This window comes from Astatotilapia calliptera, chromosome 20 (genome assembly GCF_964374335.1).
Source record: "Astatotilapia calliptera chromosome 20, fAstCal68.1, whole genome shotgun sequence".
Taxonomy (NCBI): Eukaryota; Metazoa; Chordata; class Actinopteri; order Cichliformes; family Cichlidae; genus Astatotilapia; species Astatotilapia calliptera.
In genome coordinates, this window is record NC_137441.1 from 25507701 (window position 1) to 25530114 (window position 22414).

Sequence of the window (22414 nt, forward strand, 5' to 3'; positions counted from 1 at the left end):
GCACAAACACACACAAATATTTATAATTATGATTCAATCCATCAAGAACCAAACAATGATTGCCCCTCTTTCTGTTTTGTACACAGTTGCCTCTCGTAATGTATTGTTCCCCATCAGAACATTGTTAACCCAAGGACACGCACCCGCACATATCATAATGCCTTGGCAAGTGCTCGCTATGTGCCATTGTCACCAATAAACACTGCTTGCAATCTATCTGTGAATTGTAGCCAAGTGGTTTGGATTGTCTTTGTTTTGCGGTAACAAACTGAGATGCTATTGCTGATTCGTCACTTCCTTTGTCCCTGTGGTTTTATTGTCTTTTATTTTCTCTTAGGCCGTCACCTCTCAATTTGAACTTAGGTGATGCAGATGCATGCTGATTTGACTGTGCCCAGAGAATTGTGTGTCCTATATTCAGCCAGACACATTAAGACGCACACATACAATAAAGCCAACACCCTTTCCGCTTGATCTCTTTCTTTTTCTCTTACTGCTGCTCTTGAAGACTCTTCCTCTCAAACTATTTTTTGTCCTCTGGTTTTTCTCATCCTACACTGCTTCCTGTCAGCATTTATCTCAGTCATACCGGTTCATCTGGTGAGAACAAAAGCCCGAAAATCACTGACATGTCAGTGAGACTGAAGAATATTGTGACTGCTTTTCTTTTACGGCTATGAAAAAAAGCTGGGAATCACTGCTGACCAGTGTTTGAACTCAGAGATTCAAACAGTGTTTAAAAAAAGAAAAGTCGTACTGAGTGCAGACATAAAAAAACACATCACTTTGACAAAGCATCAGCACATGCAGCTTACAATAACCTGGTTCATGAAGAAAACAATGAGTCTTTATACTGTAGCTCTGAGCACCATTACAGCAGGCCAGCTGGGACAGTATCACTAATACTGTGTAAAATAACAACAATAACATAAGTTTCCCCCCTAATTTAGTTAACCTTTCCACACCATTATATTAAGAAATTTTACTTTATAAGTCACTATGCTGTCAATCTCCAAACAATCTCCAAATTTTGACCATGTTTATTAAAAGTCCCAGCACCGTCTGCAGTACATGTAGCAGAGTAGCATAACAGCTGAGCAGACACTGATGTGGGTCAAGTCCCTGTGCTTTTCTTGTGTTGCATGGCTTACTTGGATAGATATTTATATTGCACTAGTCTACACTTACCCAGCGCTCAAATATTTACACTGTAAAACCAAAAGATCCACACACATACACGGAGCAGTTTCTATGCCCTTTTGGTGCATTTTGTCCAGCACACGCGCACTCATTGCCACTACATGGTGGTTCAGTAACTTGCCCTGATTAGTAGACCTAAGACACGGCTTTGGTTTTAATCAGCTGTGCTGTGATTTACCACCATATTTATACTTGAATGATCAGTTTTCCACAGATGAGGTTTTTTTCTTATAAAAAATAATTAAAAGTCAGGCTCCTCACCTGTGAAATCAACCCTCAGTTTGACTTCAGGAAGCAGACATCCTCTCTACTTTTCTGCTCATACACTACTTATCCTTTTCTTTTCTCTTTCCTCTCAAACCCAACAGATCGTGGTAAAAGACGCCCGCCTCTCTGACCTTGATTGTGCTTGAGGTTTCTTCCTGTTAAAAGGGAGCTTTTAATTTCCACCGTCACCTACTGTTTTCTCACAGGTTATCATTTCCCCATTGATACTGTACGTCTTTACCCTACAGTATAAATTGCCTTAAGGTGTTGTTGTTGTGAGCTGGGGCTAAACAAATAAACCTGAATTAAATTAAATACTTTAAAGATTAGGTTTCAAAGTTTATTTTTTATCGGGCAGATCCCTCCTCAGATTAGGTCATCTACCCAACTACCAATCTTGAATTCCCAACTTTAAACATTCTTCTTCTCATTTCCCAGCTTCAGGCCAGCTTCTGTTTTATTTTCCCCACTGTGTCTCTTTTTCTTTTACTATCTTCATTTTTAGTATTTATGAAAGTTGCTATGAATTTATTTTTATTATTATTTTTTTATCCTTCATTTGTATTGTTTTCTTTTTTGATTGATTGATTGATTTTGATTTTACTGTTGTGCAGCATTTTGGTCAATGTCTGTTGTTTAAATGTGCTGTAGAAATAAACTAACTTGACTTGACTTTTTGATAAAGCTTACTGTTACTGTGGATCACGTGATCCACTAGCTGCTCACATTACAGTCCTCCATGAGGCTGATCCTGATCTTGGAAAAACTTCCTTCCAGGCTGATGATCCTGGAATAATGACCTTTTAACTGGAAGTGTCTTCCTGTTAAAAAGGAAGGCTTGCTCCACATAGTGCTTGCTCATAAGGGATTATTTGAATGTTAGGGTCTTCTCTCCAATATCATATCTCAATAAAACTGAATTTAATTGGAATTAGATTGACATGTATATGATTATTGAACTAGTGACAAAAGCACTAAAAGCACTATTTTAAAATTTTAATTTTAAAATAAAAATAAAAACATTAGCAAAATTACATAACAGCAACTAAACTTCAGTATAGGTCAGGCTTTTTCCAATAGCTCAGTGCATTCCTTTAATAGAGTTCTTTCTTTCTTTCTTTCTTTCTTTCTTTCTCTTTCTTTCTTTCTTTCTTTCTTTCTTTCTTTCTTTCTTTCTTTCTTTCTTTCTTTCTTTCTTTCTTTCTTTCTTTCTTTCTTTCTTTCTTTCTTTCCCTAGTGAGATGTTTAGATGGTCTGACAGCGGTCACTGTCAAACTGGTATGCATTGCTTGCTTGTCTGGTAACAGCTGTAAAAACAAATCAAGGCCACCAGTTCACCACATGTAGCAGCCTCACACTAGTAATAATGCAGGAGTAACAGCAGAGAGTCATCACCTATTGGAAGTGCTAATAACAGAAAATACTAACATGAGTCCAAACACGTGTCAGATGCTGTAGCCTTTCTTGGCAACCACAGAACTCAAGGTGATGTTTTCAGTGGATGGCGAGGTTTCACTCACAGACCTCGCAACATATGCGCAGCAGTTTGAAGTAATTAGGCCAAACTGCTACTTCACAAGTGATTTTGGCAAATGAATTCTGATTAAGATAAACTGTCAGACTCTAAAAGAAGGAGCGACCTAACAATAAAACCTAACACGTTTTATGGAATAGAAAATGAAGAAACATACCAGGATCCTGATGTTCTGAGGTCATAAAATGCTTTAAAAAAAGGATCAGTCATCTGTGGTATTGTGAGAAGCCTTTATTGCTAAAGACTTTTTCTCTCCTTAAACAGAATTGTTTCTCATTATTTTTGTTAAACCAAAGTGACTCTAATAAATCGTCCCTTTCCCTCTTTCTGGAAGGCAGAACATAAATATGTCTACATCTGAAAAAGTACAAACTGTACCTCTTGATAGTTCATGAGAAACAGAAACATGGGAGTCTGACTGGAGTGGCCTGTATTAAGCAAAAAGTCAGAGAAAAATATTGATAATGTAGAGATAGCTTAACAATAACAACAACCGTGCTATGTTTCTTTGGCCTGTGTTCCACCCTTTCATTTCCTTCCAGTGTTTGAATATCACCACACTGTAATGTTTTTGCACAAAATACACAAGAAGAACAATCCTGCCCACAAGAAAACCACCACCCTGTAGCTTTAACACTTCTTGTAATGAGGAGCTTTGAAATGGTTGCTGTTCTTCAGATACAGCAGGCATCAAAACCACATCAACATACTGAAGATTGTGGCCCACATAAAGGACCCCTTGAGCTCTCCTGCATTATCCAGGGCCCAGGGGAGAAAAAGCTTGACCTTGGCGCTTCTAAAACCAATACAATTGTTGTAGATTTCCATTTTTGAAGGAATGGATTACACCTTAAATCGGTGAGGTCATCTTTGCAAAAAAAGCCAAGAGTGCCTACATTTTCTGGGGGTGAAAAATGTAAAAATATACAGTCATCGAAAGAATTCTGCAGGTCTTTTGTAAGAGCATCAGTGATAGCTTGATTTGTAGCTATGACGAACATTGGCACAATCCCGAAGAACATTTGGATCAGGAATACAATAATCGTACTAGATCGGGAATCACGAAACACTTACAGGAACAAACTACAGTTAAATGGGTTAAATGAATCAGGACACAACACACTATCTACAGGATCAGTACACAATTTCTCCAGCTGGACATAACCATAGCAAATTTCCCATCAACCTCCTGGTACTTGGACTGGTACTTATACGTTAGAAAGGACTATATCCAGTCCATTTACTAATACTAGTCCATTTACGATTTATCCTTTGCCTTTTGGACACACACTGTTTTATATTTATCTTGAACTATGTCTATCCAGCTAATATTATTATATTTCATTTAGTTATTTCATTTACATGACCATTTTAATTTGAACAGTATATTTAGTTTTATAGTCTCACAGTTCTTAAACCTGGCTCCTATTTTATCTTTCAGTGTGAACGGACGCTCTTTTCCAAAAATGAGACGAATCAAGTCAATTCCATCTGAATCGAGCTATTTACTGACAAGCTCCCTAAACGCCTACTTTTTCTCAAACTGCCTTTTTCTTTAAATCAGTTGTGACGTCCTATAGTTTCCACAATGCCAGTTTGACAGCATCCAAAGAGTGGTCATTTCCATCATGAAGTTACATGTGCAACATGTGTAGGCAGGTGAAGCAGTGGTGATGTTATCAGCAGAAGATACAAGAAGACTTCCAATTAGGGGGGAACTACGAGAGACACAGCATGTCTCATAACATCACTGCATTCCGGTCTTTTGAGGTAACTGTTTCTGAGAAATAGTGTTTCTGTAGTGTGGTCAGTATGTCCTGTATAGCACTGTTTTCCCTGTTTTACTGTGTTTGCTAAAATCCCCTATTGTAGAGTAAGAGTTTAGATCTTCCCCAGTCCTTACTGAATAGATTTAATTCATTATTGAATCTAGTTCTTCATGATCAGTGATATTGTAGCAAAATATATTCAATTCAGTTCAGTTTTATTTATATACAGGGAGTGCAGAATTATTAGGCAAATGAGTATTTTGTCCACATCATCCTCTTCATGCATGTTGTCTTACTCCAAGCTGTATAGGCTCGAAAGCCTACTACCAATTAAGCATATTAGGTGATGTGCATCTCTGTAATGAGAAGGGGTGTGGTCTAATGACATCAACACCCTATATCAGGTGTGCATAATTATTAGGCAACGTCCTTTCCTTTGGCAAAATGGGTCAAAAGAAGGACTTGACAGGCTCAGAAAAGTCAAAAATAGTGAGATATCTTGCAGAGGGATGAAGCAGTCTCAAAATTGCAAAGCTTCTGAAGCGTGATCATCGAACAATCAAGCGTTTCATTCAAAATAGTCAACAGGGTCGCAAGAAGCGTGTGGAAAAACCAAGGCACAAAATAACTGCCCATGAACTGAGAAAAGTCAAGCGTGCAGCTGCCAAGATGCCACTTGCCACCAGTTTGGCCATATTTCAGAGCTGCAACATCACTGGAGTGCCCAAAAGCACAAGGTGTGCAATACTCAGAGACATGGCCAAGGTAAGAAAGGCTGAAAGACGACCACCACTGAACAAGACACACAAGCTGAAACGTCAAGACTGGGCCAAGAAATATCTCAAGACTGGTTTTTCTAAGGTTTTATGGACTGATGAAATGAGAGTGAGTCTTGATGGGCCAGATGGATGGGCCCGTGGCTGGATTGGTAAAGGGCAGAGAGCTCCAGTCCGACTCAGACGCCAGCAAGGTGGAGGTGGAGTACTGGTTTGGGCTGGTATCATCAAAGATGAGCTTGTGGGGCCTTTTCGGGTTGAGGATGGAGTCAAGCTCAACTCCCAGTCCTACTGCCAGTTTCTGGAAGACACCTTCTTCAAGCAGTGGTACAGGAAGAAGTCTGCATCCTTCAAGAAAAACATGATTTTCATGCAGGACAATGCTCCATCACACGCGTCCAAGTACTCCACAGCGTGGCTGGCAAGAAAGGGTATAAAAGAAGAAAAACTAATGACATGGCCTCCTTGTTCACCTGATCTGAACCCCATTGAGAACCTGTGGTCCATCATCAAATGTGAGATTTACAAGGAGGGAAAACAGTACACCTCTCTGAACAGTGTCTGGGAGGCTGTGGTTGCTGCTGCACGCAATGTTGATGGTGAACAGATCAAAACACTGACAGAATCCATGGATGGCAGGCTTTTGAGTGTCCTTGCAAAGAAAGGTGGCTATATTGGTCGCTGATTTGTTTTTGTTTTGTTTTTGAATGTCAGAAATGTATATTTGTGAATGTGGAGATGTTATATTGGTTTCACTGGTAAAAATAAATAATTGAAATGGGTATATATTTGTTTTTTGTTAAGTTGCCTAATAATCATGCACAGTAATAGTCACCTGCACACACAGATATCCCCCTAAAATAGCTAAAACTAAAAACAAACTAAAAACTACTTCCAGAAACATTCAGCTTTGATATTAATGAGTTTTTTGGGTTCATTGAGAACATGGTTGTTGTTCAATAATAAAATTATTCCTCAAAAATACAACTTGCCTAATAATTCTGCACTCCCTGTAGTGCCAAAACACAACGCCAGTCACCTCTACCCACATAGCAAGCAGGTCTGGCCTGGATCTGGTATCAAGCCGGCACTGCTGGTTGACTTCTGGCATGATAAGACGTATGTCATCCAGATATGGGCCAGGTTTGGCAATGATGCCACTGTTTATGCGATGGCATGCCACATCTGGCCCGATTGTGGTTTGGTGTATGTGGCCCAGGCCCATAGAAAATAGGTCTTCCCTGGATCCGGCATCAAGCTGGCACTTCTGACTGACTGGTGTCATGGCAGGGTGTATGTCAACCAGATGTGGGCCAGGTCTGGCAATGATGGCACTATTTATCTTCCTATTTTCCTATTTTAGTCAGAAGACCTAAATGCCATGTTGCAATACTATACTGCTATGGTAGCCAACGTTTCAAATGCAGATTTGACAAGTTTGTGAGTGTACACTATATCCCAAACCTAGTGACGGTTTACTCTCTGCACCAGTGGGTGGCTGTAGCTCAGGAGGTAGAGCAGGCCACCTACTGATCGGAAGGTTAGTGGTTTGATCCCTGGCTCCTCTAGTCTGCAAGTCTGTGTATGAATATAGTTAGAAAGCACTCAGTCTAGAGAAAGTGGGAGAATGTGGAATGTTGTATAGAGTACTTTGAGTAATCTGGGAGAGTAGAAGAGCGCTATATATGAATCAGTCCATTCACTGTCTGAACAGTTTTGTCATGTTACTTTTGCACTATTATGTTCCAGCACATGTTGTTATTACATGGCTTGATTAAGGTACACATTAGGCTGACATCTGGGCCAGCACAGGGCCAGCAGTGTGTTTGCAACTGGCCCTTGGCTGCACACAACTTACACATGGCCCACATACCGCAAAGAATGACGGCCCTTTGGTGGCCCAAATCAGGTTTACCAGAGGTAATCCACACATGGGCCAGCAAAGGACCACCAGTGTGTCTGCAACTGGTCTTGTGCTGGCCCATGTGTGGGCCACCTCTGGCAAACCAGATCTGGGCCACCAAAGGGCTGTTATTCTTTGCGGTATGTGGGCCATGTATAAGAACATTGTGTGGGCCAGATCGGGGCCATACCAATTTTGCTATGTGGGTAGGTGATGTACAAGTCATACAGTCTCAAATAATATGTAATAGAGACATGACTGGTATTATCACTTGAACTAACAAACATGTTATCCAGTGGCTGTAGATAGCAACTACAACTTTTTAGCCAGGGTTTAAAAAAAAAAAATCCAATTAATTTATATAAATCATTTCACAGTGAGGAAGGTCGTTAACAAAAGACATAGCTTTTAAATGTCTGACAAGACTCGGCTCCCCAGCAAATTCAGTCTGTTTAAAGAACTCCAAACTTTCATCACTGGATCTGCAGGTAACTCTTGTTAAAGTTCAAGTGTTTGAAACCAGGAGAAGACTGCATTTGTGTGTTTGTGCATTGATTATTATAACACTCTTCTTTCTGGGTTACCAAAAAAAGGTTTTAGAGGTTTACAGATTTACAGATGGTACAAAACGCAGCTGCTTGGATTTTAGCCAAAAATTGTGAAATTTGAGCACATTACCCCAGTACTGAAATGTCTTCACTGGTTGCCTTGTCAGGTTCGAGCAGATTTTAAGTTCCTGTTGCTCACCTACAAGGCTTTAACCATGTCACGCATAGTGGCCACTACAGTGGACAGCTATCGTTGTGGACAGCTGTTTTCTTGTATTTGTGTCAGTGTTGATATACTTGCACATAAACCACTACACTGGACACTGATGTGTCAAATTCACAAGTCAAAACGTATGTTGTGCACCTAAGTGGACATGTAACCAACTCTTTGAAAAGTACATATTTTAAAAAATGAAGTTCAAAAATGCCTAAAGATGAATAAAAGTACTTAATAAAAAAAATCCTGATTGAGGTTGTCATAATTCATGCATGAAAGGGTTAAAGCTAAGTTAAAGACCTACTTGGTCACCTGATCCTATGCGTCTTAATTTTATGCCTATTAGTTTTTAAATTGTTATCAGTTTTTAAATTGTAATGTTTTTTGTATTGCTTTTATTCACTTATCTTTTTTTAAATATTCAAATAGCTGTTCAGCACTTTGTTTAAAAGCGCTTTATAAATAAAGTTATCATTTTTATTATTAATGTAACCTCCATCAGAAGCCTATGTCACATCTGCTGATATTTTTGATTAATAAATGAATGAAAGTGCACATTTTTCCTTGCTTGAAGGTAGAACAAATTTCCCTGCCGTGGGATCAATAAAGTCTTATCTTATCTTATCTTAGACTATCAATTTTGATAAAATGTTTGCTTCTTGCTCAGAAAAGCAAAAAAAAAAAAATTGGTTAAAAAGAAATTCCTATAATTTTCATGGGACATACTTGTTTTTTTTGCATGACTATATGGTCTGTACTACAGCTCACCAGCCGGAACTAATAAGAAATCCAAATGTTTTTGTTTTTGCTGTCCCAGAATTAGCTTTATTGGTTCTTTTACTCAGTAAAATGGACTGCAGATGTGGGGCGATCGTGGCTCAAGAGTTGGGAGCTCGCCTTGTAATTGGAAGGTTGCCGGTTCGAGCCCCGGCTTGGACAGTCTTGGTCGTTGTGTCCTTGGGCAAGACACTTCACCCGTTGCCTACTGGTGGTGGTCAGAGGGCCCGGTGGCGCCAGTGTCCGGCAGCCTCGCCTCTGTCAGTGCGCCCCAGGGTGGCTGTGGCTACAATGTAGCTTGCCATCACCAGTGGGTGAATGGGTGGATGACAGGTTGTGTAAAGCGCTTTGGGGTCCTTAGGGACTAGAAAAGCGCTATACAAATACAGGCCATTTACCATTTGCAGATGCTGCTGTGAAATAAAACGACTTTTTTTTTCCTCCACTGACCCTAGTGGTCATTATTGCATAATTGCACAATGGCTAATTTTGTATAAACTAAAATAGAATATTATTGTTAGCACATGTGTTATCAATTGCAGTATTGCATTTTTGCAGGGTTAAAGGAATTTCAACTGTAGGGGAAAAAAGCATTTTTGCCTTAAAAGCAGTAACTCGAGAAAGTTATTTTGGGAAGAATGCAGTTAGTTTGAGAAAATCCAGACCCCATGGGTATATATAAAAGAACAAAAGCTCAGACTGAAAGCTTAAATTAATTATGAAAAACCAATTTAAAAACTAACAGGCCTAAGAGCAAATAGCTGGCTGGAATTCTCACGCTGCTGTCAGCAACATAACAGAAAAAAGGACTGTGTAATTAAAAACTCTTCTTTGTTAGATAACTAAAACAAATGCCACTCAAAGCAACAATGAATGCACTCCACTGGATAAGAGAGAGTTTATCAGTGATAAGATAAAATACCACAAACACCATGGAGAACCAGAGGGAAGAAAAAGAAAAACTGGCCTTGATATTTATTTACAAGCCATATTTCAACTGTAGCTGAAAACTGTTCTGCACATCAAAGCTCTAATAAGCTCTACAGCTTGTTTATGTATCAATAAGTACTTAGAGTTAAATTTAAGTGCCAATATTGTTTAAATGTTTAAAAAACTATCATTGACCTAAACTTCCATTAACAAAAGTCTTTCAGACTACTGAGTGACTGTCTGAAAAGCATACTTAAAAGTGTAAACACTCCTCATTTTGTAAATACTTGAGCTTATATATTCATAAAGTGCTGTTGATGTTAACATTTCATTCTTACTTTTTGCAGGATGGAAGGACTTTAAGTTGCACGTACTGTAGAAGTTAGATATGGTAGAATCCAACCATAAAGGTCAACCTTCAGGGTCATAACCCAGATAACCCTGGAGGTGACGTAAGATAATAGGCGGGGGTGGTGGTGGTGGTGGTGGTGGCTTTGGTTTGAATACCTCTCTTTTTTGAGTTCATTTAACTCACCAATGCGCAAGCAAAAGTGAATTTAATCTGCAGGGCACTTTATTTTCCCATGGGGTCCCATGAAAAACTGGGACTGCTGTGGAGGGCCCATTAATCATTCCCAAACACTAAAGCTACTGTGTCTACATTTTCAGGCACCTTATATGACTCTTCCATGTTTGACAGTTAGGGGTATGAATTTAATTTTCTGAAGGGGCCATATGACTGGGCCTGTTGTGGAGGGCCACACCAAGAGACTCCAAAGTGCACACAGAATACTTTTAATTTAATAACATTTCATAAAAGTACTGTTTAAACTCAAACCTTGAGGCAGAAAAGTAACTAGTAACTGTATCTCTTAGGGTTGAATTGTTAAATAAAGTGCTCATATACAGTAAATTTAGATTTGAATGAATTTACTTTGTTTCTAATAATGCTTACAGAGTCAAACAGGTATTTGTGGCTCATCCAGCTATATGGTTTTTTTTTGTTGTTTTTTGTTTTTTGTTTTTGCCTGTCCCATTTAGTTCTTTTGCCATCAGAATTGTTGTCTAAAGGCGAAGAAAGATGCCCAACGGATTTACTTTACCAAATTGACCATCCCAGCCTTGCCGTAATGGTCTATTTGATTCACCTTTTATTGTTTATTTTATTTATTTTTTATTTTCACTTGCTAGATACGGGACAGACTTGAATGAGGAAAAGAAAAGGGAGAAAGGAAGAGGGGGGGAAAACAGCGGAGAAGAGGGACGGGGATAAAGGGCAAAAAAAACAAAAACCAACTAAATAAGCAGACAAAAAAAATACATATATCAATCACCTGGATCACCTGTTGAGAAAGAAAAAAGAAAACAAGCAGAAGAAAACGAGAGTAATACAATAAACAACATCACGATGATATATGGGAATATAACAGTAAATACTAAATATTAAACATTATTGTGCAGCACGTAAGATCGACAGCGCACAGTGTGCTTTGAGGTAGGAGCCAAAAAGGGTGTAGTTTGTGTGTGTGAGCACCCGTGTGTACACCTGTGAGCATGGATGCGCTTGTTTTTAAAAGTAATGATCTGCTAGAGGGTGTGGGGGGGCCACTGCCCCGTCCTCCAGGGCATGAAGCAGGTATGGAGGAGATCAAAACTCCAGACATCCAGAGGCCCCTAGAACACAAGAGACCAAGGAAGACCAACAGAGGGGCAGCCGCGCCACTGTCCCAGAAAGAGCTGAGGAGAGTCCCAGATGAGGGGTCACTCAGCAGCCACGGAGCAGAAGCCAGGGGGTTGCAGTGACGTGCCCGTGAGCTCCGCTGCTCCGCTGCTTGATGTTTCTTAAATATCCAACATTTAAAGTGAGTTTTTTCCAGTTCCTTTCAGTAAGTTGCTCTCGAACACTATCTAGTAGGTCAAACTGTCACAGCTTCTCTCCCATGCAGGTCTACTGTGGCTGAGGAAGTGTCCCTCAGTGCATCTGTTCACACATTATTTTTATTTATTTGTATTTCACTGGGGGTGGGGTGGGCATCACAGAGCGGCAACACAAACCATAGTAATATGTGAGGGAAGGGAGACAGGAAGGATGGATCTTCTGTCATCCTGCACCAGCTTCCTGCCTGCTCTCCCCTTGCCACTTCTAAAGAGCCCAACAGGTTAAAAATAAGCCATTGTAATGTGTACACAAAGGGATATGGAAAGGACTTTTATAGCGGGGGGACACAGATAACATTCTCAAAGCTTCTTAATATAAAAACACTCAGTTCGGTAGGGAGAGGTGAGGAAGTTCATTTGCAGAATTATAAACTGAACAATGTTGCATCTATTCTGTCACCCTTTGTAGTTCAGTTTGTGGGTGTCGAGTACAAAGTAAAATGGGAGGGCAAGTTCGCTGTAAGTCACAACTTTGTTTAACATGCTAATATGTAAACATGCAATAAATCTACACAGTATGAAAGGTCTGCACCTTAGAACAACACGCAGCAACACTACACATGAGTAGTGAGCGAGAGGAGGGAGGTTTGGGGTCTTCACACACCCCTGTTCTCTGCTGGCCATCGGGGCGGGGGGGCTGGGAGGAGGTGTGGCCGTCCGATTGGGATCTGGGATGCGGGGCCTCCCTGCTGCTGCGGGCGCTCAGATACAGTGGGGCAAAAAAGTATTTAGTCAGCCACCGATTGTGCAAGTTCCCCCACTTAAAATGATGACAGAGGTCAGTAATTTGCACCAGAGGTACACTTCAACTGTGAGAGACAGAATGTGAAAAAAAAATCCATGAATCCACATGGTAGGATTTGTAAAGAATTTATTCATAAATCAGGGTGGAAAATAAGTATTTGGTCACCTCAAACAAGGAAAATCTCTGGCTCTCACAGACCTGTAACGTCTTCTGTAAGAAGCTTTTCTGTCCCCCACTCGTTACCTGTATGAATGGCACCTGTTTGAACTCATCATCTGTATAAAAGACACCTGTCCACAGCCTCAAACAGTCAGACTCCAAACTCCGCCATGGCCAAGACCAAAGAGCTTTCGAAGGACACCAGGAAAAGTATTGTAGACCTGCACCAGACTGGGAAGAGTGAATCTACAATAGGCAAGCAGCTTGGTGTGAAAAAATCAACTGTGGGAGCAATCATCAGAAAATGGAAGACATACAAGACCACTGATAATCTCCCTCGATCTGGGGCTCCACGCAAGATCTCATCCCGTGGGGTCAAAATGATCATGAGAACGGTGAGCAAAGATCCCAGAACCACACGGGTGTTACACCCCGGCCTAGGCAACCGGGGTGCAACGTAGAAAAACAAAGATAAGGAAAATAAAACCACGAAGGCCCTCCACCAAAATCCCAAAACGAAGGTGTCCCAAACGAAAATATTAACAAACCCATTCACAACTATTTACAACAGACTATTTATTTACAACAAACACACCAAACTATTTACAGCACGGGGAAGATCGCGACTATGACATACTGAAACACAAGGCTTAAATACATAGAAGGAGCAATCAGGGAATGGACCACAGGAGGGAAACACAGCTGGGGCAAATTAGAACTGACGAGACAGGGAAAACGTAAACTGAACACACTAAGATAACACGGACTTTCAAAGTAAAGCAGGAAATACATAACAGTCACGCAAAAACAAAACACTGACACACCGAAACGTAACATTTCCCCCTACCCAAAAATCAAACATGTAACCCCAAGTGAAATGTTTGATGAAAACCGGATGAAGGCTGGTGGAGGCTGGAGCGGTCCCACAGACCCTCCAGCGAAGACGGATGAAGTCTGGAGCGGTCCCACGGACCCTCCAGCGAAGGCAGACGAAGGCTGGAGCGGTGCCTCGGACCCTCCAGCGAAGACAAACGAAGACTGAAGCGGTGCCTCGGACCCTCCAGCAAAGGCAGACGAAGGCTGGAGCGGTGCCTCGGACCCTCCAGCGAAGGCGGACGAAGGCTGAAGCGGTCCCTCCAACGGACCCTCCAGCGAAGACGGACGAAGGCTGATGAAGGCTGGAGCGGTCCCACTGACCCTCCAGCAGACGACGAAGGCTGGAGCGGTCCCTCGGACCCTCCAGCGAAGGCGGATGAAGGCTGGAGCGGTCCCTCGGACCCTCCAGCGGAGACGGACGGCGGAAGCGAAGGCAGACGAAGCTGATGAAGGCTGGAGCGGTCCCACTGACCCTCCAGCAGACGACGAAGGCTGGAGCCGTCCCTCGGACCCTCCAGCGAAGGCGGATGAAGGCTGGAGCGGTCCCACGGACCCTCCAGCGACGACAAAGGCTGGGGCGGTCCCACGGACCCTCCCCCCAGCGAAGGCGGATGAAGGCAGACGAAGCTGATGGAGGCTGGAGCGGTCCCACGGACCCTCCAGCAGACGACGAAGGCTGGTGCGGTCCCCCGGACCCTCCAGCAGAGGCGGATGAAGGCTGGAGCGGTCCCTCGGACGCTCCAGCGAAGGCGGATGGGCAGCCCACCAGCTGCACACACGGACACGCAGCCCACCAGCTGCACACACGGACACGCAGCCCACAAGCTGCAGAAGGCTGGAGCGGTCCCTCGGATCCTCCAGCGAAGGCGGATGAAGGCTGGAGCGGTCCCACGGACCCTCCAGCGGAGGCAGATGAAACTGATGGAGGCTGGAGCGGTCCCCCTGACCCTCCAGCAGACGACGAAGGCTGGAGTGGTCCCACGGACCCTCCAACGAAGGCGGATGAAGGCTGGAGCGGTCCCCGGGCCCTCCAGCGAAGACAGAAGGCCGAAGCTGTCCCTCCTTCGGACCCTCCAGCAGACGACAAAGGCTGGGGCAGTCCCCGGACCCCCCAGCGAAGGCAATCCCGGACGAGCCCCCATATGTTACACCCCGGCCTAGGCAACCGGGGTGCAACGTAGAAAAACACACGAGGAAAAAAACTAAAGCTCTCCACCAAAATCCCAAAACGAAGGTGTCTCAAACGAAAATATTAACAAACCCATTCACAACTATTTACAACAGACTATTTATTTACAACAAACACACCAAACTATTTACAACACGGGGGAGATCGCGACTATGACATACTGAAACACAAGGCTTAAATACATAGAAGGAGCAATCAGGGAATGGACCACAGGAGGGAAACACAGCTGGGGCAAATTAGAACTGACGAGACAGGGAAAACGTAAACTGAACACACTAAGATAACACGGACTTTCAAAGTAAAGCAGGAAATACATAACAGTCACGCAAAAACAAAACACTGACACACCGAAACGTAACATTTCCCCCCACCCAAAAATCAAACATTTAACACCAAGTGAAAAGTTTGATCCAGACAGACGAAGCCGATGAAGGCTGGAGCGGTCCCACTGACCCTCCAGCAGACGACGAAGGCTGGAGTGGTCCCACGGACCCTCCAACGAAGGCGGATGAAGGCTGGAGCGGTCCCCGGGCCCTCCAGCGAAGACAGAAGACATTTGTTTTTCTATGTTACACCCCGGCCTAGGCAACCGGGGTGCAACGTAGAAAAACAAAGATAAGGAAAATAAAACCACGAAGGCCCTCCACCAAAATCCCAAAACGAAGGTGTCCCAAACGAAAATATTAACAAACCCATTCACAACTATTTACAACAGACTATTTATTTACAACAAACACACCAAACTATTTACAGCACGGGGAAGATCGCGACTATGACATACTGAAACACAAGGCTTAAATACATAGAAGGAGCAATCAGGGAATGGACCACAGGAGGGAAACACAGCTGGGGCAAATTAGAACTGACGAGACAGGGAAAACGTAAACTGAACACACTAAGATAACACGGACTTTCAAAGTAAAGCAGGAAATACATAACAGTCACGCAAAAACAAAACACTGACACACCGAAACGTAACACGGGGGGACCTGGTGAATGACCTGCAGAGAGCTGGGACCAAAGTAACAAAGGTCACCATCAGTAACACACTACAACGGCAGGGACTCAAATCCCGCAGTGCCAGACGTGTTCTGCTGCTGAAGCCAGTGCATGTCCAGGCCCGTCTGAAGTTTGCCAGAGAGCACATGGATGATACAGCAGAGGATTGGGAGAATGTCATGTGGTCAGATGGAACCAAAGTAGAACTTTTTGGTATAAACTCAACTCGTCGTGTTTGGAGGAAGAAGAATACTGAGTTGCATCCCAAGAACACCATACCTACTGTGAAGCATGTTCAACATCATGCTATGGGGCTGTTTTTCTGCCAAGGGGACAGGACGACTGATCCGTGTTAAGGACAGAATGAATGGGGCCATGTATCGTGAGATTTTGAGCCAAAACCTCCTTCCATCAGTGAGAACTTTGAAGATGAAACGAGGCTGGGTCTTCCAACATGACAATGATCCAAAACACACCGCCCGGGCAACAAAGGAGTGGCTCCGTAAGAAGCATTTGAAAGTCCTGGAGTGGCCTAGCCAGTCTCCAGACCTCAACCCCATAGAAAATCTGTGGCGGGAGTTGAAAGTCCGTGTTGCTCGGCGACAGCCCCAAAACATCACTGCTCTCGAGAAGATCTGCATGGAGGAATGGGCCAAAATACCAGCTACTGTGTGTGCAAACCTGGTAAAGACCTATAGTAAACGTTTGACCTCTGTTATTGCCAACAAAGGTTATGTTACAAAGTATTGAGTTGTATTTTTGTTATTGACCAAATACTTATTTTCCACCCTGATTTACCAATAAATTCTTTACAAATCCTACCATGTGGATTCATGGATTTTTTTTTCACATTCTGTCTCTCACAGTTGCAGTGTACCTCTGGTGCAAATTACTGACCTCTGTCATCATTTTAGGTGGGGGAACTTGCACAATCGGTGGCTGACTAAATACTTTTTTGCCCCACTGTATGTACCAGCTCACTCCCAGTGACTACTTGGCGGGGCCTGGTGCCTGTTGCTCGGTCAGGTCGGGTCTTACACTCCACCTCTCTGGGAACTCTCAGGCCCTCCAAAGGCCTATCTCCCCTCACCACACTCACACACACAACTGATGCCTTCAGGGGTTGGTGCGTTGGTGGTTCTTGGTGTCCGGGGCTGGGTGCTGAGATATGTACCAGCTCACTCCCGGTGACTACTTGGCGGGGCCTGGTGCCTGTTGCTCGGTCAGGCCTCTTCCGGGGCAAAGGGGGCCCTCGGGCCTCTGGGCCTGCGGCTCGGTTCACTCTGGCACAGCTGGCTGCCGGCAGAGCCGGCGGGCACGCCACTGCAGCCCCCTCTGGCTTCTGCTCTGTGGCTACTGGGTGACCCCTCATCTGGGGCTCTCCTCAGCTCTTCCCAGGAGGGTGGCACGGATGCCCCTCTCGCACTCTGGGGCCTCTGGATGTCTGGAGCTTGGATCTCTTCCATGCCTGCTTCATGTCCTGGGGGACGGGGCTATGGCTCTCTACATCCTCTAGCAGACCGTTACATGGGGAAACCTTTTGAATACAAGCACGCTGATCCACACAGGTGTGCACACGGGTGTTCACTGTTCATAGACATAAACTACACCTCTATTGGCTGCTATTTCCAAGCACATTATGCGTTGTCGGTCCTGCTTGCTACACAACAACATTCAATATTTAGTATTTACTGCTGTTTACACTTAGCTAGATTAACGTGATGGTGTTGTGTTTAGTATGTTGCTCTGTTTTTTTTTGCTTGTTTTCTCTTCTTTTTCTCTCAACAGGTGACGTGCCCTTTCTCACTGTCCCTCTTCCCTTCTGTTTTTCTTTTCCTTCATCTTTCTTTCTCCCTTTCCTATCCCTCAGTCATGTCTGTCCCATCTGTTACAACTGAAAATAAAATAAAATAAATAATAACAACAACAAAGGTTGATCAAATGGAGCAATACAGCAAGGCCGTGATGATCCATTGGGTATCCTTGTTGGTCTTCAGACAACAATTCTGACGGCTAAAGAACCAAATGGGACAGGCAGAAAAAAAGAAGAAAAAAATGAACAGTATGAAAGGTCAAACAAGGCCTCCTTTGTTGCTCATAACTTACATCACTAGAAAAATAAGCTATGTCGTAATTTCAAACAAGGAGGTACTAATTGAAAAAACAGACTATATGCAGCACAGAGCAGCTCAGCTAGTCCTGAACAGCAGCCCCGAGGTCATTTTTCTCACAAGTAGGCAGACGTTTACAGTAATTTGGAGTGTGTTTGGAGATATCAATACCATTACAGATTCATTTGTTTGCCTTAAGTAATATAACACACGTCACATAATTTTTATTATTATTTTTTAATAAACGGGAGGATGAGAAAGTCTATTTACCACATCTGCACTCATAGTTCAGTACTGTTCACAAACCCAGAAATAATTTCCATGAGCTGGCTTTACTAAACCTAATCATGCTGTGCAGTCACACAACAGAGGTTATCAACTTGCCAGTCACTTGTGGCCAGGAGCTTGTAAACATGGAGTGAGAGTGCACACTTCTTGTTCTATTTCTCACAAAGAGGAAAAAACTATAAACCTAAACAAAAATGAGGAATAAGCGACAAAGCTGGTGAAGCCAAAGCCAGGAAGAAAAGCTGGCTCTGGCCAGACTGTGCCAAGTTGTGAAGTTGAAAGCCTTATCAATAACACTTCCCCTGCATTAACAAAAAGGTAGATCCCTCTGTAGTTACAATTCTGTGTTCCACTAAATTAATGTCTTTCTTAGATGTGTGCATGTAGCATGGATTACACTTGTCCTTAATATTGCAACCATGTTGGTGTTGAATGGTGAGTAGTTAAACAACTAACAATAAAAACCTGTACAACCTTATAGTGACAACCTGCACAAGTCTTTAGGGTTTTAATTAAGATTATATCTAAAAACATCTCATTAAGCTGCCTGTCAGCAAAAGATATGATTTTGCTGGTCTCTGAGTAAGCCACCTCTTAACGCTTAGCTTTGAAGAGAGTTGAATATCTCACTAGTTCTAACTAAACTGAATTGAAAATATTCTGAAAATAACTGCTTCATAAAAACCATTCATATTAAACCCGAGGTTACCTCGCTAGCACCCCACATCTTGCTTCTAATTTCAGAAATGTTTCCAAAAACACATCCTATAAAATGTTTTTCACTTGATTTGTAAGTCTGGCAAAAGTGGAAATATCTAGTGTATCTAGTATAGTGTCAATTCCATTGCATCCCCCCATATAACACTGCTTTTACATTCAGGTATTTAGCTTGCTAAGCAGATGGTTCCTTATTTTGTCTGTTGTTTGATGCAGCTAGTGAGAGCCACGAGACTCAACCATATGATAAATGTGTTTTGAAAAGCATCTACAAGCATCATGGTGGTTCAGAGTTAGGAGATCATTCTCAGTCTGTTTGTCACTATGTTTGAATCATTTCACATCATATTTGTATCTGATTCCATTTAATACTGATATTACGTAACAATGCTAACCCTGGATCCAGGCCGATCTGAGGACTCGTGTTTCTGTTTTCCCTTATATGCAAAGAGATTTTCATTGATATGCTACTGAGTCATATCTGCATGTTATGATCTGTTTAGAAATGCTGACTCATTGCTATAGTTGTTTGTACACTGAAAAAAAATATTTATGCCCCAAATACTGACTTTAAATAATCTGATTACATTTCAGTTTCCCATGTTACATTAGTACAGTGTAAAATGTTGAATTTGATCAAATCTGGTCAAATGAAATTGACTTGATTGGTATTCAGTTTATACCAAGCGTATTTTCCTTAATGATTAGTTATTTGAATAAATGAACCTATAATTTTATATAATTAGTGCTTTACAGATTTTTGTGAGTGTATCTCTGTCCAGCTGCATCCAGAGGCATTTTGGTGCGCACTGGCTGATAACTCCCTTCAGAAATCAAAAGTGAACTGAAAAATTTCAGAGGTCTTTGCATTTCTGCATTTGTCTGGTGTAATTAAAAAAAAAAAAACAAGTTGAAAATGTGGAGCTACAAGGAAGACCCCTTGTGAATGCAGGAACAAAGTGAAGGTAGCTTCTTTCTTCTTTTGTCTGGCAATATCTACTCACACATCTTGTAAGCAGCTGTTTGGGAATAGAAGACACATTTCCAATAGTAAACAAGTGAGAGTCACTTATAAAACCTGCCCACTAACCTGTTGCAGAACAACAAGAGCCAGCAACTAGTCAACACACAAGAGCCTGTTATGCAATAACCACAAGGAGCTTTAATTACAGGTCAAACAGGGTACTTGAACCTACCGGCAGGGGGTGATGGAAAGGATGCACAGCGCTTTCATAAAACAAATGCTTTCTACTTAGAGTGACCTCAAAGAAATATGATCTCCACATTGTAAAGTGATCCAGACAAAACGTATTGTTTGATTTAATACACTTTACAGTTGAGGCTCTGTGTTTGTTTGATGCTATGAACAACGGCAAGGTGTGCAGAAAGTGGTCTCTTAACATTATCTGATTCTGTAAATCACTTATGAGAGTCAGCCCACCAATAGCACCAGGATTTACAGCCACCATGTTGTCCATGTATGACTTATTGGGAGCTTGGTTATGTTCCCATAGCTGGACCCAAAAATAGCTCCTGCAGCTTGGAGCTATGCCATGCGGTTCCTTTTTTGTTTCTTATTTATACTTTTTTGTCCCTGGGACCATAAAAGAAGCACAAGCAGCACGGACCAGTGAATAGAGGAAGTCTGACATCTTCTTAACTGCTCTATCCAACCAAACACAAGCGCTCCCACCTAACAGATTACTGCCAACACCCGTGGCTAATGATGACACAGAGGGAAGTTAAAACTAATAAAATGGTAAATATGCCAGGTTTAGCCATCCTTCCCATCTATCAGCCAGCGTGGGAGCAAGCACACCCTGACACAGTTCCCAGATATGGTCAGCCTGACACCATGTTCACTACCAAAGCATCTACTATGATTCTCCCCCCCCCCCGCCCCCCCCCCCCATTTCCCATATATCACACTAAAGTTCTTCTTTAGTTTCCCCTTGAGAATAAACAGACTCAGTCTTGTTCTTTCTTTCCTCCACTTATTCAACTTCCTAGGAAAAAGAAAATCTAATATAGCCATGTAAAAAATGGAATAATTCAAATGTGACATCAACAAGGTGGTTCCTGTTGTAGAAATAACCTTTAAAATGACCTTTATCTCTAAAGTTTTATAGATAACACAATCTAAAAAAAAATAAAAAATCCTATCTATGACTGAATGACAGGTCATCTTAGGCTACCTAACAACAAACCCTGCAACTCACCACCTATTATTAACATACAGCATGCAACCCAAACTGTCAGTTATCTACCACTGAGCCTAAAATAAGCTCATATTTTTATTTTTATTTTCTTGTTTTGTTTTATGTAGCAGTGGGGGGGGGGGGGGGGGGGGGGGGGGTCGGGCAGGGGGGTTTGTTGGCCTGTTTGTGTTATGAAAACTGAAAAGCCAGTTGGGGGTTGGGACCAAAGTAGCAGCTCAAACACCTATTAATACACTGATAGCTGCCTGGCAAGAGCAGGCTGTTCCACTCAGACACACACTAGAGTGCAGGGGTGCAAAGTTTCCCACAGGCACATGCAAAGTCCAGGAAACATCTTAGAGCATTCACACGAAATCAAGCAATGAGGTGGTCTGAAAGCTGAGAATGCACAGGTATGATGACTACACCTTGGCAACACTAGGTCGAGAGCACAGTGTTGAAGAAACTTAATTCGAATGGCAAATATAAGAAACAAATGCACAAAGCAAAACAGGAAACTGTTGTTGACATAAAAGTTTCTTGTAAAGTTTTGATAGAAATGTAATAAAACAAGTGAGAGTCACTTATACAGAGCATGTAATTCTCTATCGCTCTTTTTTTTTAAACACACACACATTCAAAGCAGGTCCTACCAGTCTGCAGAGGTTTTCTAGTGATTGCTAATGTGCATGTAGAAGGAAATGAAAATCACCCGGGAGAAATGCAAATGCTAAGAGAAATAACAAAGCACTTGTCAGTCTGATGCGAACAACTTCGAGCAAGCTTGTGTGCACCTCTGTGTTTCCTATATTATTTTACTCTCTGTGCTGTTAAGTCAGACTGAATGTCAAAAGGAGCACTTGGGGATGCCTTCCTTAATTTGCGTTCTGTAATTAGTTTATCAACCGGCATTACTCAAGGATGTGAAGATTTTACAACAGCAATGTCAATTTCAGCAGAAATCCCTTCCCCACATTGCTTACTGCTTTAAAAAACTGTTCTATTAGAAGCCATCTAGCATTTGATTGAATCTCAGAGTGCTCCTAATGACAGGAAACACTATCACCTCCCACTAAAGCACTGCTATATTGTCCATCTTTACTGTCAGATGTCATTTACTTTTCATGCTATGTTGACTCACTGCAGACTCCCTGATGTTGACCATCTGCCATCTGTGCTTCGCAGTAGTGAAGATAATCATGGCATACACTATTTTATCCCTCTGTATTCTATTCATATATTACTTAGAACTGCAACAGCAGTAGCAGCCAAG

The 22414-nt window shown here is 42.3% G+C and overlaps 1 protein-coding gene across 1 annotated transcript in view; it reads right to left on the bottom strand.

The window, feature by feature from the left end:
• The window catches only part of calcrl2 (calcitonin receptor-like 2), a 42144-nt gene that overhangs the window by 19147 nt on the left and 583 nt on the right, over positions 1-22414 (bottom strand). The gene's annotated exons all lie outside the window — the stretch shown is intronic.